Source organism: Capsicum annuum, chromosome 5, assembly GCF_002878395.1.
Source record: "Capsicum annuum cultivar UCD-10X-F1 chromosome 5, UCD10Xv1.1, whole genome shotgun sequence".
Taxonomy (NCBI): domain Eukaryota; kingdom Viridiplantae; phylum Streptophyta; class Magnoliopsida; order Solanales; family Solanaceae; genus Capsicum; species Capsicum annuum.
This window is the reverse complement of record NC_061115.1, coordinates 209,572,963-209,593,649: the sequence shown is the minus strand read 5'-3', so window position 1 is coordinate 209,593,649 and position 20,687 is coordinate 209,572,963. Positions and strand designations below refer to the sequence as shown.

The window sequence follows — 20,687 nt, the reverse complement described above, 5'->3', positions numbered from 1 at the left end:
GTACCCGTGTGGTTAAGTTTCAATTTCCAGATGATCCAGTTCTGTAGTGGTCTGAAAATTTTATATCTCCCAAGAGTCATTTCATATCTTATCTTAAGACCAGAAAGTTGATCTCCAAAGGTTGCATTTATCATCTAGTTCGAGTTAAAGACACTAAGTCTGAGACTCCAATAGTCCAGTCAGTTAATATAGTTAAGGAGTTTCCAGATGTGTTTCCAGAAGATTTCCTAGGGGTACCTCTCGATAAGGAAATAGAGTTTGGTATTGACCTTCTTCCTGATACATAACCTAATTCTATCTCTCCTTACCGTATGGCACCCGCAGAACTTAAGGAGTTGAAAGAGCAACTCAAAGATCTTTTAGATAAAGGTTTCATAAGGCCAGTGTTTCTCTATGGGGCGCACCTATCCTGTTTGTGCAAAAGGAAGATGGTTCTTTACGTATGTGCATTGAATATCGTCAGCTAAATAAGGTTACAGTCAAGAACAAGTACCCTTTTCCCAGAATTGATAATCTGTTTGATCAATTGGAAGGTACAAGTTATTTCTCAAAGATAGACCTTAGATCCGGCTATCATCAACTTAAGGTAAAAGAGTGTGATACTCCAAAGACAACCTTCCAAACCTATTATGGTCATTTCGAGTTTCTAGTCATGTCTTTTAGACTAACCAATGCCCCTGCAGCTTTTATGGACCTCATGAATCGAGTGTTCAGACAGTATCTTAATATGTTTGTCATAGTGTTCATAGATGATATCCTTGTTTACTCTCGTAGTGAGGATGACCATGCTGATCATCTTAGAATTATCCTGTAGACTCTTAGAGATCACCAATTGTTTGCCAAATTCAGTAAGTGTGAGTTTTGGCTAAGTCCAGTAGCCTTTCTCAGTCATATTATTTTTACCGATGGCATTAGAGTGATCCCCAAAAGACAAAATCCATAAGAAATTAGCCTAGACCTATCTCTCCGTCAGACATTAGAAGTTTCTTGGGTCTAACTGGTTATTACCACCGTTTTGTCGAAGGTTTCTTATCTATTGCATCTCCCATGACCCGATTAACCCAAAAGAAAGCTAAGTTCCTGTGGTCAGATTCCTGCGAGAAGAGTTTTCAGAAGTTGAAGACTCGACTCACTTTAACCCTAGTGTTAACTTTGCCCGATGGTTTGGATGGTTTTGTGGTGTATTATGATGCCTTTAGAGTTGGTTTGGGTTGTGTGTTGATACAGAGAGGTAAGGTTATAGCCTATGCCTCTAGACAGTTGAAACCGCATAAAAAGAATTACCCAACCCATGATCTTGAATTAGCTGTTGTGGTTTTTGCTTTGAAAATATGGAGACACTATCTGTATGGTGTTCATGTTAATGTGTTTACTAATCACAAAAGCCTGTAGTATATATTTAATCAGAGGGAGTTAAATCTTAGACAGAAGAGATGGTTAGAGTTGCTAAAAGATAATGATATGAGTGTGTTATATCATCCGGGCAAGCCAATGTAGTGACAGATGCCCTTAGCAAGTTGTTTATGGGAAGTATTGCTCATGTGGAGAAGGATAAGAAAGAATTAGCTTGTGAAGTTCATCGTTTGGATAGATTGGGTGTTAGGTTGCTTGATTCAGCTGAGGGGGATGTTTGGGTTCAGAGTGGTTCCTAATTCTCTTTAGTTTCGAAAGTGAAGAAGAAGTAAGACATGGATTCTAGTTTAGTAAAACTGAAGGAATCGGTTAAAGACCAAAAGGTAGAGGTTTTATCCCAAGGGGGAGATGACGTGTTGAGATTTCAGGATAGATTGTGTGCTCCTTATGTTGATGATTTGAGGTAGAGAATTATGGCTGAAGTGCATGACACACGATATTCTATTCACCCCAGCGCTACTAAGATGTACCACAACTTGTGGGAAATCTATTGGTGGAGTGGTATGAATAAAGATATAGCAAAGTTTGTGGAAAAGTGTGCAACTTGCCAACAGGTTAAGGTAGAGCACCAAAGGCCTGGTAGTACATTGCAGGAGTTTGGTATCCCCACATGAAAATGGGAAGAGGTGAATATGGATTTTATGACTAGTTTACCCCTTTCGTGTTGTCATCATGATTCAATTTGGGTTGTTGTAGAAAGGTTGACTAAGTCAGCATATTTCCTGCCAGTCCATACGTCTTATACAATTGAGGATTATGCTAAGTTATATATCCGAGAGTTGGTCAGGTTGTATGGAGTTCCTTTGTCTATTATCTCAGATAGGGGTACTCAGTTCACTTCTCAATTTTGGAGAGATTTCTAGAAGGGTCTTAGTACCCAAGTTCATCTTAGTTTCACTTTTCATCCGCAGACAGATGGTCAGGCTGAGAGGACCATCCAGACTCTGGAAGATATGTTAAGAGCATGTGCTCTTGATTTCAAAGGTAGTTGGGATGAGCATTTGCCATTTATCGAGTTTGCATATAACAATAGTTATCACTTTAGCATTCAGATGGCCCCATTTGAGGCTCTTTATGGGAGGGGATATAGATCACCCATAGGTTGGTTTGAAGTGGGTGAGTTCGCTTTGCTTGGACCTGATGCAGTGTTTGAGGCTATGGAGAAAGTTAAATTGATTAGAGAAAAGTTAAAGACAACCCAGAGTCCTCAAAAATCTTATGTAAATGTGAGAAAGAGGGATTTTGAGTTTGAAGTTGGAGATTTAGTGTACCTGAAGATTTCACCCATGAAAGGGGTGAAGAGATTTGGCAAAAATGGGAAGCTTAGTCCCCATTATGTTGGCCCTTATAGAGTTCTGAGTCGTGTTGGAAAAATAGCCTATGAGGTTGAGTTGCCCACAGATTTGTCAGTTGTTCATCTGTCTTTCACGTCTCTATGCTTAAGAAGTGCATCGGTGACTCCACCATTGTAGTTATTTTAGAAAGCTCAGAAATTCATGATAGCTTCTCGTATGAAGAAATTCCAGTTGAGATCCTTGATCATCAGATTCGTAGATTGTGAAACAAAGAAGTTCCATTATCAAAGTTCTATAGCAAAATAAATCCATCGAGGGAGCCACTTGGGAAGCAGAAGCAGATATGCGGACCAAGTACCCTCATCTTTTCACTGCAGATTCAGATTCAATATAAGGTAACAAGTTACCTCAGTTCATCTCTTCTTATTCCATGCTACAAGCTTTATATAGCCATTCATGCGATTGTTCATGCATTTCCAAATCAGTTTAGTCAAGTTTTCAGTAGTATATATCAGTTATAGCCTCAGTTTTCAGCATCTCAGTTTCATTAGCCACATTCGAGGATGAATGTTCCCAAGGGGGAGATATTGTAATACCCTGAACTTTCTTTAAGTCTAATTTAGTCTCCAAAAGATTTAGGGATAACTTCCTAAGTGAATAATGTTTAAATCGGATAGAATTTCCCTAATTTTGACTATTTATCATGTGGGAAATTGAATTATCTTTCCAACGATACCATTTTTCCTAAAATTTGTTGTCGGAGTAAAAAGTTATGAACATTTTACAGAGAGCTATCCGAACAGCCCAGGAGCGACGGGCAGGCCGACGGGCAGGCCGACGGACCATCGCTCTAGCTGTCGTAACTGAGGCAGTAAACCCATTCACTGGCCAAAGTGTGATGGGAGGGCCAACGGACCATCGCCCAAGCCGTCGCAACTAAGGCAGTAAGTCCCTGTTTTGGCCCAAGTATGGCGGGCAGGTCGACGGACTGTCGAGCCTGCAACGGACTATCGCAACTTCCGTTCAGCGATTTAAAGCCATTTTAAAAAGGGTTTTTGGGTCTTTTCCACCTTTTTAACACTCAATAAAATCAGATCACAGCTCATAACATCATATTTATCTATAACATCAAATTAGGATTTCTTTCAAGATCAATCCCCAAGAACTAGATACAAACCCTTCTCTAAGAAAACTCAAGAATCAAGCATCACCATTCAAGAGCTTTCAAGAAAAGCCTCCAAGAACATTCTCAAGGCTTCAAAGGTCATCTTGTTCCATTGAATCAAGCCAATTAAGGTATGTGGGGTTATGACCAAGGACAATCCTTTCGTCCTTGTGCCCAAAACTTATTTTTAATTACAAAGATACATGATTTTATATGTTTTCCTATGAATTTGAAGTTTGGGTTTATACCCTTTGTTGCTTTTCAAGAGATTATGAGATTTTCAATGTTTTAGAAGTTGAATTACATGAGTATGATTATATTTTATGCATATTGCTGAAATTTCCAAATTTTAAGATGATTTATGAATTTTAATGTTATCAAGCACGAATTTCGAGATGTTTTATCATGAGATTTATACATGGGTTATTAAGACCTATTTGAGATTGTTATTTTTAGAATTTTGTGCTATAAGCACCCTTGATGAGAATGTTTTGACATTATTGAGAAAGATTTGACCTTTTGGTCACAATAGAATTGAAATCCACTTCACAGATTGAGATTACAGATTTTATAGTTGGTTCCATTATAAGTCATTAGATTACTTTTAAAGTGTATTTTCTTGAGATTTTGAGCATGATATTGAGAGTAATTTTTAGCACCGAGTTGGGTAAGTTACTATGGTTTCGTACCCAGAACTGCGTACCAACGTAGGTTGAGATTATTCTCACTTTACGTGGATGATTAAGATAGTGATCACTGAGATAGATTGTTCTATTTCGATAGCAAGGATATAACAACCCTAACCTTACAGGAGCTAGTCGTGGGACATTATGGATGCTCACATGGTGTACATGTCGGTTAGAAGAACCTCCCAAATAGAAGTCCCCTACTCTTAAAACAGTTTATCGGGATAAAATAGTTACTATGTAGAGTGAGTTTTAAATTTCATCTTGCTTACATGATTTGAGAACAAGAAGTGAATACATACTTTAGAACTAAGTGTAATGGCTCATGAAGTTCAAATTATATGTTTTTTTCTATTCATTATTTACATATTTAGATTTCAGATTACTCAAGCTATGTGAGCCATTTACATTTAGCATGCATGATTTTATAAACTATGATGATATTGTTTTACGTATTGCATGCATCCCCATATACTCAGTACATCCTCAAAGTACTGATCCACATATATATTTGTGTGCTACATTTTCTCATAATATAGGTTCTGGTGCTCAGTCTCAGCAGCGATAGTGATCCCCGAGTACCTCTACCTACACTTCTGCAGTTAGTGAGTCCTCATGGTTCGAGGATCTATTTTCCCTAATTTTCAGTCTTCGTAGTAGTTGGATTATTTCTTTTCAGTTTAGTTCGAGTCAGTTGGGGGTTTGTCCCAATGCCTCTCTAGTTCTTTAGTAAGTAGAGGCTTGTCAGACCATTAGTTGATGTTTCAGATTTCAGTAATGGTTGTTCAAACAGTGTTTTTCAGTTGTTTCAGTTCAGACTTGATATGATATAGTATTATTATTTTGATCTAATTATCTTAAAGTAAGTTCTAAACTTAGTAGCAGGCTCAAAGGGTTATCTTGGGGCTTCTTGTAGCCTTAAGCACCGTGTGATGCCTAGGGTTGAGATTTCGGGGCATTACACCACTCTAAAAAAGTTGGTTGGGTGCATTGGCATTTAGGTTGATCTTAAGGTGCTTCACTGGAAGTGTTGACTCAGGTTCGAACCTCATTGAAGTCATTTTTTAATTTTTCTCAGCTTTTTAATTTTTTTAAGCACCAACAATTCTTAAATTCTAGATCCGTTACTATATGATTGGGTTTGTCATTGTCTATCAAAGTGATGGCATATTTTTCAGATGTATCTTTATGATACATTTAATTTTCGAATGTATCATTATGATACCTCTAGTATGAATAGAGATCCAAAACTCTGCAATACAATTTTGTGACAGCTACATTAAATGTATCACTTACGCTCTAAATGTATCTCACAACTTTTACACTAACTCACACTCTTTAAATATGAATCAGAAATTTCAAACTTAAACATATGTTGTAATGTATGCTAAAGATATCATATATATTGAATATATTGATATCAATATGAAATACAATTAAATAGTTTTTTTGGATATTTCAAGACTACTAGTTTTAAATTTTCAGTATTCTTATAGATATTGTCATGATATTTTCGATTATGAAATGAAGCGTTCCTATCATTTTTATCATATTATGGTATTTTTATGTTATGATTGTGTTTGTCATTGTCTATTACATGTTTGATTCATATTGACTGCACAAGTTAGTAAAATACATATGTAGCTGATTCATATATTGCAAATTTGTTATAAGTAATATGAAGCACAATTATAATATGTTTTTTCCAAATTAGTTAAGGATTTTAAAATGTATCACATATAAGTATCACACTTTTTCAACTATGAAAAATATCACTAACATATCAGATGTGTTAAAATGTCATAATACTAAATCAAACATTATTAATATGAATGGCATAACTTTCATAAATGTTTACTATGAATCATATAACTTTCATAAACATTTAATATGTATCACTTGTAAATAATTATTTGATAACTCATGAAACGTATTTTTGAAAAATTGATTTCAAATTATTGAATTCATAACATTGAACTTAATAAACATTTCAGATTCCATTTCAAACAAAAATATCACATCTCTTTTGGGAACTGTTTGCAGGTGTGTCTGTTATGACCTTCACACCCACACTTTCCATAACAATTTGAGGTTGATGAGAACGTTTCGCTACTTTTATTTTATCTTCCTTTCTTAGGTCTTTCTAGTGGTATTTATATTTTAGAGGAAAAATCACATCTTCCAACACCTCCGCTAGTACATGCCAATCCAGTTTGTTGAGCATTGGACAAAATGACATTTCATACGTTTTGACTAGTATCTCTTTTTTGTAGTAATCAGAACAGTATGACTTCATTTTCTTTACATGTTTTCTTTTTAAAACAGCAATAGCGTGCATGCATGGTATCTCGTCAAGATGAAATCTACCATAATTGCATGTTCTATTATCCAATCGAACTATGTATTTTCTTCCTTCTTCATACACACCATAGATGTAGTTCATTAATTCAATAACCCGAAAAATATTTTTTAATGTACAGTTACGTTAATCATCATAGAATATGAATAATAAAAATTACAGAATAAATGTATATAATAAATAATTTTTCAAAGTGATGGCATATTTTTCAGACATTTGATTTCTAGATGTATCATTATAATACATCGGGTATCAGTAGAGATCCAAAACTTTGCAAAGCAACTTTGTGACAGTTATATTAAATGTATCACATACGCTCTAAATGTATCTCACAAATTTTACACTAAATCACACTCTTTAAATATGAATCAGAAATTTCGAACTTAAACATATGTTGTCATGTATGCTAAAGATATCATATATATTGAATATATTGATATCAATATGAAATACAACCAAATATATCACATAGGATTCAGATGTATCACATACTTTTTTAAGCTAATGCAACAAATAAAATCAAACCAAATAAACTATAAGTATGACTCACTACTGCTAATCTAATGTTAAACTACAAGTGAACAATATATAAGTTAAGCATTTCGAATATTTCACAAGTAATAATTACCTAATAACGAAATCACTAATTCTCTGTAAAATCACAAAACTATCATATGTATCTCAATTTTTATTACGTATAATTTATCAGGAAAACACAAAGCACATTAAGCAAAAAAATGTATCAATCACAATTTTCAACATACGATATATAGGTCAATGCTTATAAAAGTATCACAAACATTAACTTACGAAAAATGAGAACAACAATGCAGGGTAATTTAGAAAAATGTATCACTAAAATAAAATATCAATTACTGAGATGTAGCAACTCAAATAAAATCAAAACTTTGTTAGTCAGATCTCGGTATGAAGTTTTTTTATTCATTGATATAGCATTCATTAAATCTCGGTACAAAGATTTTTCATGAATCACAATAATATAGATATGATCGCCATTGAAATTAATCAGGAAATTGAAGAAGGAAGAACAAAGAAATTTTTTGATATAATTGAAATCAGTACATATGAGTTTCTTGAAATTTGAAAGTTGATTGGGGTATTGTTGATTTTGTGAATCTCATTAATTTAGTGTGTAACTGATTGTGCGTGATTTGCTCCACATAATAAAAAATATGTCACTTCCTTAAATAAATAACAATTCTATTTTAAATGTATCAGAACCTATATGTATCACGATATAACAGATGTATCACAAATATAAAAATCTGGGATATGGATATGATGTAATTAAACACAGTTATGGAATAAAGTGTTAGAACTCATAAAAAATTTGGGATTTATGTAAGTTCATTAGAAGTGAGTAGTATGTAGTTATCTGAATGATGCTTTACATGTTCATCAAAGGGCCTATTTTTATGTTTAGATATACGAACAAAAGCTCTTACTTCTTCACTTTCATGGCTCTTCCACTTGATAGAATTCTCCATTCTCTTCCAGTAGATGACTTTTAGACAAATCAAATCTCACATCCTTCATCTAATACAAGTATACACGGCATGCGTGAGACTTAAAATATAAGTTCTTGGTTAAAAGGAAATCAACTAGACAAATATAACATATAATACATCGTCACTATATTCACCATTAGCAATCATATTGCAGCATGATGTACTGCAGGCTAAGGTTTAATATACTTGTAAGTATTATTTCCCAACTTCGGATGCATGTATTACCCAAATATCTTCACAGTTCGTAATTGACTTCCTTTTTCTTCTGTTGTTTTTACTAGAGACAGTCTTTTTTGGCACCAATCGTATGTTGCCCTTTGCATTTGATATTGCTTTGCACCTTCACATGCTCAAAACAGACCTTGAAAGTAGTGTTGTTGCTTTGGATGACTAGTGGTTTAATGGAATTGATGACCTAAAGCGAAGTCAAAACTTTTATTCTTAATTTCTTCCGACTTTGCAAAATGGATGCTCCACGAAGGAAAGCAAATCTTGCATAAGTAAAGAAGCTATTGGCATTAGCAATGCCACTAATGCTAGTAAATCTAATGTGATACGGGAACGATCATGAAGATGGACATTTTTGAGAGTGTTGAATGCAACCTCGAGAGTGTACGAGTTGAAGTGTTAAAAGGGGCTCCAAAGCCGCTCTTAAGCACACTCCATGGGCACCTATTTGTCTACTTGGTCATTAAAGGGCCTTTTTGTCATTTGTTCTTTTATTTGTAATGTATTATAAATAGAACCCCTTCCCCGGACACTGCGCATGGCGGTAGCTTTAGTGCACCGGGCTGCCCTTTTTATTATAAATAGAACAATAAAGAGTTTTAATTCATTAGTTGTTGAATGTTGATGTAAGAACACAAAGAACACCTCTCTTAAGAGAGAGAGTGCCTCTTTAGGCCGAAACTAGGACATGAGCAAGTGTGGATTCACTTGTGAATGTGTATTGCTTGGAAACGTTGGTGCTTGAACGGTGGAATCTCTTGTGTCTTCGTAAGGGCATGGTGTTACTATTGTAAGTTTTAGGGGTCCTTAGATTTAATATATCCTTGTGTTCCTAATCCTGTAATAGTGTATGTCTCATTATCTATCTTTACATTTCATGTCTTAGTTTGTGTTGTCTAATGAACCTGTTGGTTCTTGTTGTGTCTTGTAATCTTGTAACATTGGATTGTTGTTATTCTAGTGTTGTTATTCTTATTATAGTGTTGTTTATCTCTTGTTGTTGTGGCTGTTTTTGGTGTCATTTACACCTTGTTCTTGTTGGACCCGAGATTTTGGTTTTGTTGAGCTCTCAGGTTCCTTCTTGTTTATGGACTGTTTTTGTGCAGTTTTTGGTACAATCCGTGGTTTGTATCGTATCATAATGTTATGTATCTTACAAGTAATTTCAATTATGTTCATTGGTCATCATGGAGAGCTGGCTCTTTTAGGTGCTTCCTTGGCTACTTCGTTCGTTATTGTAACTGATTTAAGCTTGTTGGTTAGTAATTTATTTACTGTTCTTTACCTACATATGTGATTTGAAAACCATTGTTTTTCAAAAAAATATTTTCTAGGAAAGCACCAAACACACCATAATTGTCTATAACTTTTGGCTTCATAAAATTTTCTTCAAATTCTTTCTTAATTGGGACATACAAAATATAAGGACATAGAATCCAAAACAAGACATAGAATCCAAAACAAGATTGTACAAAACAATTTTTCAAGGTCCTAGATAAAATGAATAGCTTCTGAAAAAGCCTAAATAAGATCGTATGCATGAATAATATCTACTCTTACAATAGCTGATAATTTATAATTTGGCTCTTTTACCTAATAAAGAATCAATTATTATGTTACCTAATGGGAAACGATAAATTGATACTCAGCAAAGGAATGAAAATCTTGGGGTTCTTGCTGAAGTAAAGAAGCTGTCCGCATTGGCAATGCCATTAATGCTAGTAAATCTTTTGTTGTTTTTCTGACAAGTGATCTCCATTATATTATTTTACCTATGTGATTTGATTTTGTTTAAACAGTTGGAATGGAAATGTGCTGGAGAACTTTGTGGTCAAGCATATGGTGCTACACACCATCACATGTTTGGCATACATATGCAAAGGGGGATGATCGTTACTCTGTTCGTCAGCATACCTAGTGCCTGCATTTGGGCATATGCAGGACATATTCTTGTTATATTGAGGCAAAATTCAGAAATAGCAGCGAAAGCAGGAAACTATGCACAGTTGATGATAGCGAGCATCGTTGCATTTGGGATGCTACTTGCTAGAATGTCAGATTAAGTTTCTACAAGCTCAGAACAATGTCAATCCAATGATGATTATGACAGGAATCACTTTGTTGCAGCACGTATTGAGCTGTTGGATTCTCGTGTTCAAAACTGACCTTGGAAGCAGAGGTGCTGCACAGGCTAATGCTATATCTTACTGGATTAACATGTTCTTGCTAGCTGCTTATATCAGAATATCACCATCTTGCAAAAGTACGTGGACCGGATTTTCAAGAGATGCATTTTCTGACATCCCAAGTTATCTTAGACTAGCAATTCCTAATGATTTGGTATTCCCCTGTTGCTTAAATGAGTAATGCATTATATTATAATCCCAATCTAACTTTTTTCATTTTTCCAAACAGCGTGGAGATATGGTCATTTGATGTGTTTGTTTTTTCGTCTGTCATCTACCAAATCCTGTTAGGTTCAAGTTAAAAGCGTGAAATGAATAATGGAGGGAATTAGTGGAGGAAAAAATGAGATCACACTTAAAAAGAAAAGTGTACACAAAAATAAAGAAAGTCTACTAATTCTCCCATATTGGCGGGAGAAAGAAACTTTCATGTGTTCTTATTAAGAAACACATCTTCACATCGATAGTGAGGTAAGAAAAAAGAGGTATCTTGTGCTGTTGTTGCTCGCCTTTGAATTTGGATTTGGAAAATGATAGATGAGATCAACTTTTACAAAATTTATTTGAAACTTGGGAAAAATTCAGTCCGAAAATTCAAGAAAAAACGCAATAATTTTTTCTCCATTAACACGTGCATGTAGAAATGTTGAAAGATTACTCGAAAGGGACACAACTCTTCGAGTAAAAGATACACTATTTCAGAAAAGGGATGACTGTTTGGATGATTATGACTGTTCGGAAAAGACATACAATTTCAAATGAATTGACATGACTATTTCGAAAATTTACACCTTTCCGATGAACCATTGCCTCCTTTCCAAAGAGGCACTTCATGGCTATATAAACCTGCATTTTTTCATTGGTTTAGTACAAAAAATATTCTCTATAAGAAAAACATTTCTCTTGTTTCTAAAAAATTCGTGTGATCATCTCCCGTTGAGTAAGTTCGAAGAAAACCAGAACGTTTGAGGTACCACCACATTCTGGTTGTCAAGACATTTTATCTTGGGAGAAAAATTCCGCAACCTCGAGTACTTGAGGGGAATTATCTCCATAAGGAAATTTTGTGAATTCAGGGGACTTGGCTTAATTTTGTTACATCTCTTTTCTTTAAAATACTAATTAACACACTTCTATTGAAAGGTTATTTTGGTCTTGTGTTGTAGGTGTTGAAACTTCTAGTTGTTCTTGACAAGTTTGTTCTTGAGCTTAGTTGAAGTTTATGCGAAGTAAGAAATAGATTGTGTACCCGAAATAACAATCTTAATGAAGTAACCTGTAATATGTATTGTTTGATTTCTGAATATTAAAGCTTTACGCTTTCTACTCCGCTTGAACTTAACAAGTGATTTGAAGACATAAGAACTTCATCAAAAGTTAAAGGTCATTCCGTTAACGATTGGAAGTCATAAAGACTTCATCGTTAAACTAGAACCAAGGGGTGTTTAAAGTTGCTACAACTTTATAAGTAGTATTTTGATATACTAAATTTGACTGTCTTTTTTAGGATAGGAAAATGACTACTGACAGTCATATGAATGATGCTGGGACGAGTGTGGCAGCAATAAATATTGCTACAACGAGTCGTACGAGTGCTCTGCAGGAAATGACACCAGCGGAGAAACTCAAAAAATTCATAGGTGTTGATTTTAAAAGGTGGAAATAGAAAATGTTCTTCTACCTTACAACCTTGTGTTTTCAAAGAATTACATCTGAAGAAGTTCCAGAGTTTTTCGAAGAAACTTCAGATCAGGAGTGATTTATCATTATGGAGGTGTGGAGACATTCTAATTTTCTATACAGAAATTACATTTTAAGTGGCCTCCAAGATGGCCAATACAATGTGTATAGTGGAATGAAGATGTCAAAAGAGTTGTAGAGTGCACTGAAAAGAAAATACAAGGCTAAGGATGTTGGAACCAAAAAGTTCTTTGTTGCAAGATTCCCTAAGTATAAAATGATTATTGGCAGCAAGTCTGTCGTATCTCAAGTACAAGAACTACAAGTTATCATCCATGATCTCCTTGTGGAAGATATGAGTTTGAGAAATACCTTAGTTGAACATGTTAAAAATGCTTTTAATGTTCACATGAACTTTATTGCAGGTTTGGTTGTGAACGAGGTATTTCAAGTCACGGTAATAATAGAGAAGTTGCCACCTATGTGGAAGGACTTCAAGAACTACTTGAAACATAAACGAAAGGAGATGACAGTCAAAGATCTCATGGTGAGGCTGTTCATTAAAGAAGACAACAAAGTCATAGAAAGGAAGTCGAAAGAAAATTCTGCAATGAGTGGGGCAAACATTGTAGAAGACAACCACAACAACTCAAAAAAACGGAAGAAAGTAATCAACCTACAAAGAAATTCAATGGGAAATGCTTTAATTATGGCAAGATTGGCGATAATTCAAAAAATTGTTGTGCCCCAAAGAAAGGAAAAAAGAAGGACCAAGAAAATATGACTGAATTCAAGAATGAAATGGACGATCTGTGTGCCATGCTGTCTGAATGTAACTTGATGGGAAATCCTCAAGAATGGTAGATGGATTTCAGTGTCACCCGCCACATTTATGCAAATAAAGAGTTTTTTGCTTTATTTTCTTCGGCTCAAGGTGAAGAGATAATCTATATAGCAAACTTCGCAACTGCAAAAGTTGAAGAAACAGAAAAAGGCTAATTGAAAATGACATCAGGTAAAGTGTTGACTCTTAATAATGTCTTGTATATACCAGAGTTAAGAAAGAACTTGATTTCTATATCACTTCTTGATAAAAATAAAATTAAATGTGTATTTATTTCCGGCAAAATTGTACTTAGCAAAGGAGAAGTGTATGTAGGAAAAGGCTACTCACTGAGGGCCTATTCAAAATGAATGTAATGATAGTTGAAATCAATAAAAATTCTGTTTTTTCTTACTTGTTTGAGTCTAATGAATTGTGGCATGAATGATTAAGACATGTAAATTACAAAACATTGCGAAAACTAATTAACTTAGAAGTTTTGCCAAACTTTGAGTGCGATAAATTAAAATATCAAACATGTGTGGAATCAAAGTATGCTAAGCATTTGTCTAAGTCCGTTAAAAGGAATTTCAATCTCTTAGACTTAATATACACTGACATTTGTTATATGAAGTCAATACCATCTCGAGGTGGAAAAAGTATTTTGTAACTTTTATTGATGATTGCACTAGATATTGTTATGTCTATTTGATAAACAGTAAGGATAAGCAATAGATGTGTTTAGACAATATAAAATAGAAGTTGAAAAAGATCAAAATGATAAGAAGTGATAGGGGTGAAAAATATGAATCTCCCTTTGCGAAAATATATGTAGAGAATGGAATTGTCTATCAAACTATGACCCCATATTTACCTCAATCTAATGAAATTGCATAAAGGAAAAACCAAACCTTAAAGGAAATGATGAATGCCTTACTAATAAATTCAGGTTTAACGCAAAACTTGTGGGGGAAAGCTATCCTTACAGATAACCGAATACTCAATAGAGTGCCCCATAGTAAGATACAATCTATTCCATATGAAAAATGAAAAGGAAGGAAACCTAACTTGAAATATTTCAAAGTATGTGGGTGTCTAGAGAAAGTCTAAGTTTTTATTTATAAAAGGGTAAAGATAGGACCTAAGATAGTGGACTGCGTGTTCATACGATATGCTAAAAGTAGTAAAGCATGTCGATTTTTAGTTCATAAATTTGAACATTCGGATATCATTGAAAATATGATTATTGAATTAGATAATGCTAAATTCTTTGAACACATTTATTCGTATAACACTAGACATGAACAATCTAGTGAAGGGTCTAAACGACCTTGCGATGAACTATGTGAGAATGTACATAATGATGAGAATCCAATACGTAGTATACGTCAAAGAACGTCAACTTCGTTTGGATCGAATTTTGCAATATTTCTCTTAGAAAATGAGCCTCAAACATTTAAAGAAGTGATTTTGTCTTCAGACTCATCCTTTTGGAATGAGGCAGTCAATAATGATATTAATTCAATCTTAAGTAACCATACGTGGGAGTTGGTTGATCTTCCTCTAGGAAATAAACCTTTAGGTTCTAAATGGATCTTCAAAAGGAAAATAAAAACGAAGCATACTATTGACAAATAAAGACAAGACTTGTAGTAAAAGGCTTTAAACAGAAAGAAGACCTTGATTACTTTGATACATACTTGCCTATAATGAGGATAACATCAATTTGAATGTTAATTGCCTTAGCGGCGGTATATGGTCTCGAAACTCATCAAATAGATGTGAAAACAACATTTCTAAATGAAGAATTGGAGGAAGAAATTTACATGGAACAGCCTGAGGGTTTTGTGGTTTTAGGTAAAGAAAAAAAGGCGTGTAAACTTGTTAAGTCACTTTATGGACTAAAACAAGCACCTAAATAGTGGCATGCGAAGTTTGACCAAACCATGTTGAAAAACGGGTTTAAGATAAAGGAATGTGATAAATGTGTTTACATTAAAGACACTCCAAATCACAAGGACATTGTTTGTTTGTATGTGATGATATGTTGGTCATTAGTAGAGACATTTCTGACATAAATTCTATGAAATGAATGATTGAGAGCAAGTTTGATATGAAAGACCTTGGAATTGCGGATATGATCTTAGGAATAAGAATCCATAAAACTCCACAAGGGTTTGCATTGTCACAGTCTCATTATATCAAAAAAGGTGCTTGAAAAGTTCCAAGTATTTGGAATTTGGTATTGCCAAGACTCCATTGGACGTGAGCTTTGAACTTCAAAAGAATAAAGGTGAAAGTGACTCACAATCGAACTAAGCAAGAGTGTTGGGATGTTTGATGTATATCATGAATTGTACATGGCCAGACATAGCATGTGCTATTAGTAAGTTAAGTCTATACACGAGTAATCCCAACAAAACTCATTGGATGGCAATGAAAAGAGTTTTGGGGTATCTTAAATACGCTCAAGACTATGCTTTGCATTATAATAAATATCCCACGGTAATTAAAGGATATAGTGATGCAAATTGGATCACCAGATTAAATGAAGTAAAATCCACGAGTGGATATGTATTTACCATAGGTGGAGGAACAATCTAAACAAACATGTATTACTGCTCCACAATGGAATCTGAGTTTATTGTATTAGATAAAGCTGGTGAATAAGCAGAATGACTCCGGAATTTCTTAAAAGACATTCCTTATTATCCCAAACTAGTGGCACTAGTATGTATACACTATGATAGCCAAGTAGAGATAGGTAGGATAGGGATCATAATGTATAATGGTAAATCTCATCATACAAGAGGGAGACATAATACTGTTAGAAAACTTCTCTCTAGTAAAATTATCACTGTTGACTATGTAAAGTCAAAGGATAATATGTCAAATCTACTTACAAAAGGCCTATATACACAGGGAGTTAAGATAACATCTAAGGGAATGGATTTAAGGCTAAGTACAAGTCAAGAGTAGACAAGAGATCCCAAGATCTAGGTTCAAAGAGATCAAACAAAGTTGTGCCTGATAGGTTTAACATTGTCAATATACCCAATTCATTCTTATAATGTAGACAATGTTTAGTAAATAAGGATAAGACTTATGGTGTGAAGTCTTTAATAATTATCAATTTGGCAGATTTGACCACCTATGTGAGGGCGTAGTGGAAGCCGCTTCAAGGAGAATGTTAGTAAAGTCCTATTCTCTAAGCTCTCATGAAATAGAGACATATTCATGGCTGAAACAAACAAAACCGTGAGAACCATAAATGGTAAAAGGCTGGTTGTGTGACATATGTTGTCTAGATGTACATTAAAGCTCGACGGTTCAAAGATATCAAATCTATCGATTAATCGAGTGCATTCGATGCATGTTCACTATTGAAAGTTCAAAGGGAAACTCACTTATCCAGATGCAATCAGTCATTGCTTGATGATCACATACTTGTTCATAAAGTTTTACTAAGAATAGACATCCTCCATTCATGTGGGGGATTGTTGGGTTCAAGTTAAAAGTATGAATGAAAAATTGAGGAAATTAGTAGAGGAAAAAATGAGATCACACTTAAAAAAGAAAGAGTACTAAAAAATAAGGAAAGTCTACCAATTCTCCCACAATGGTGGGAGAAAGAAACTTTCATGTGTTCATATTAATAAACACATCTCCACATGGATAGTGAGGCAAGAACAAAGAGGTGCCTCGTACCGTCATCGTCGCTCGCTCGACTTCAGCTTTGGATTTGGAAATGATCGTTGAGATCAATTTTTTGGACAAAATTTATTGAAAACTTAGGGAAAATCCAGTACGAAAATCCAAGGAAAAACGCAAAAAAAATTTCTCCATTAACGCGTGCATGCAAAAGCATACAGTTACACTGAAAGGTTGATCAAAAGGGGCACAACTCCTCGAGTAAAAGACACTGTTTTGGAAAAAAGGAATGACTGTTTGGATGGTTGTGACTATTCGAAAAAAAAAACTTTTTCGAATGAACAAACATGACTATTCCGAAAATATACACCTTTTCGATGAACCATTGCCTTCTTTCCGAAGAGACACTTATGGCTATATAAACCTGCATTTTTCCATAGGTTTAGTACGAAAAAAAAAATTTGTATAAGAAAAACATTTCTCTTATTTCTAAAAACTCTGTGTGATCATCTACCGTTGACTGAGTTCGAAGAAAACCTGAACATGTCAAGTACCACCATATTCTGGTTGTCAAACCATTTTATCCTGGGAGGAAAATTCCGCAACCTCGGGTACTTGAGGAGAATTATTTCCTTAAGAAAACTTCGTGAATTCGGAGGACTTGGCTTAATTCTGCTTCCTCTTTTTCTTTAAAATACTGATTAACACACTTCTATTGAAAGGTCATTTTGATCTTGTGTTGAAGGTGTTGAAACTTCTAGTTGTTCTTGACAAGTTTGTTTTGAACTTAGTCACAGTTTATGCGAAGTAACAAATAGATTGTGTATCCGAAATAACAAATTCAAAACTAGAAACCTCAATTCTTTTAATCAGGTTCATTCGTTCTGTCACACATTACCCTCTCATGTTTCGATCAAACTTTTTGTGATTTTCCCCATCCCTAGGAACTCCCACCCCTTTTGCTCCCATGGTGACTCGAACTTACAATCTTCAGGTTGGAAGTGAGGGATGCTTACCATCTGAGCAACTCCCTCTTGTCTGTTTCTGTCATACTTCACTTGACCTAATGTTACTTTTTCTTAATTTACAGCCTTAATACATCAGCTGTGTTCCATACATTGTCCGAAGGACTAGGTGCGACTACAAGTGTGAGAGTGTCTAATAAACTAGGAGCCGGACAACAAAATTTAGCTTGTCTTGCAACACGAACTTCAACAGTCTTAGCTACATAGAAGGCACTCTAATATCTGTATTCATGATCTCAATTCGTAAAGTCTAGGGTCATCTCTACAGCAATGAAGCAAATGTAGTGAGATATGTAGGAAAGGTGCTATTTTTTATACGAGCATCTCACTTTATAGATGCACATAAATGTGTAGTTAGCAGTATTGCTAGAGGGTGCGGGTGGCAAAAGAAGGGTGTGTTTGTCAATCTGGGAGCATATTACCTGTTTGGAGTGCCTTCTGGTGTTGCGTTAGCTTTCCATTTTGGAGGAAAGGTATTATTCTATCACGAATTTCATTTTCATTGAATTATCACACAACTGATGATACTCATACTTTTCCCATCGCACTATTAAGGGACTTTGGTTGGGAATTATTCTGGCTCTTTCTGCACAAACACTAATTTATTTCGTGGTTGTTCTGCGGACAAATTGGGACAAACAGGTAACTTTCTTTGTGTATTTATGTCTTCTCAATATCAAAGAATCATTGTAAATATATAGTAATAAAAGTTATGCATTTTGTGGCAATGAAAGCAGCGGAAAGGATATCTTCATCGTAGAGCCTGCTTTCGAGAAAAGTTGTCCACTGCAAGACGTCCAACTCTGTAATCGCGAACACTAGGCTCAAACTACAATTAGATATGATTAAGATTACAATAGCTTAATAGTTAATACAAGTATTAAAGAGTATGGTTAGTTTCCTTAGCTTGCTTCAAAGAAGGACATTAGTCTAAAGTACTTGAATGCTAGTCTGTTCATGTCTACGTAACATAGCTACTTGTGGTTTCAATGCCTGATGTACTCATTTCGCGTTATGTATCTTTGATGATTATTATTATAAGGAGTTGTTTAGTTACGTTGTTGTTGTTCCCTACTTTAATTCCAAATTGTTTAATTGTTTTCTTCACCAATTTCATGTTCTTGCTGGGTTAAGAAGATTCCGACTTAATTTCCTTGTGCCTTCCTGTGTCGGTCCAAAATTTTGTGAGGACGTAGAAGTTGCAGTTTTGGTATTCCAATTATCCTTTTACCATGCTTTGCAGTGATAACCTCCTCCTTCCCTAGGCAGGGTTTAGTAGTCCAAACCACTTCATAAGAATACATTTGTTGTGCAAACCAGCGGTCCCTAATACCCGATCCTCTATTGCCTTCGGCAACGTGACCTTATCAAGTCAAATTTGTGGGTTCTGTGTTGGTTGTGTTGGTGTAATATACCACAAATAAAGTAAATTAAAGTTGAAAATAAAATAAAAATAATATATATATATATATATATATATATATATAAACTTTTTGATTCAAGGACTCCGAAAGTTTCTCCACAGATTTCTGGTAGATTGTAAATCTGATTTGTAAATGTCAGATATATATCCTCTCGGATGGATAGTGATGATGACCCATATTATTGGTATGATGATGGTTATTTCACTGATTAAGTGAATAAAAATTCCACATGCACACCCTATTTGCGAACAACCCAAATTTATATGTATATATCTTCAAACTGAGGTGCAGATATCTCGTTCTCTTTAAGTATATTCAAGCCTAATGTAGCATGATTTATACCAAACCAACAGTATCACTGTTGACGTCTCTCCCCAGGATACAACAACTCTTCACGCTTTACTGTTCAAGCAACTTCGGATTAATTAAAGAGTCCAAAGCTCCACCAAAAAATTGTTAGGATATACTATTAACCATGTAATTTGTGTTATAGTATTATATTTTCATCCCATGTAAAGACTATTTATTATATTAATAAAATATTTATTTGAATAGATCATTGCATTAACATGTGTGTCCTTTACTTGTATAGTAGACAATTTTGTGTATGGAGTATTTTAACTCATGCACGGAAGATTAAAATTGTCGGTTCTTATAAGTAATAAATTAACATTCACAATCAAAGATGAGGTAGGACAAACATCTTGATGATTGTAGCATAAGATTAAATATAATTTGATCTTAATTATGGGAGTGGTAATATTCCGACTTCTTGTGCTAGTACTGTAATACCCCAGAAATTTTTTCATTGAAATTTTGTGCTTAAACGTGTTGGGTTCTATCTATTAGAATGAATTATAAATTTTCCATGTGGAATGTCTTATATTATGACCCACCATTGCGTAGAGTATCGAATAAGCTTTCCAACGATATGTGGATCATCCAAAACGGACACCCGAGCGACGAGTTATGAACATTCCGATCGAACCATGAATAGTAGTGAATAGTAAAACGTGCAGGAAAAAGTACTGAGACTTGGCGTATTTTTGCTCCAACTTTAAACGATCATAACTCCTTGTACATAATGATCTGGGTGATCTACTATATATCAACGAAAATAGATGCGAGTCCTCTTTCCAATGAAATTGGTTTCATCCAATTTGTCTATCGGAGAAAAGTTATGGTCGATCTACTTCAGCCTATCAAAAGTGAATTTTTGGGTC

At 34.6% G+C, this 20,687-nt stretch overlaps 1 pseudogene; it reads left to right on the top strand.

Annotated features, from left to right (window-relative positions):
* Nucleotides 1-1,503: 1,503 nt before the first annotated feature.
* Nucleotides 1,504-18,849, top strand: LOC107872098 (annotated as a pseudogene).
* Nucleotides 18,850-20,687: the final 1,838 nt, after the last annotated feature.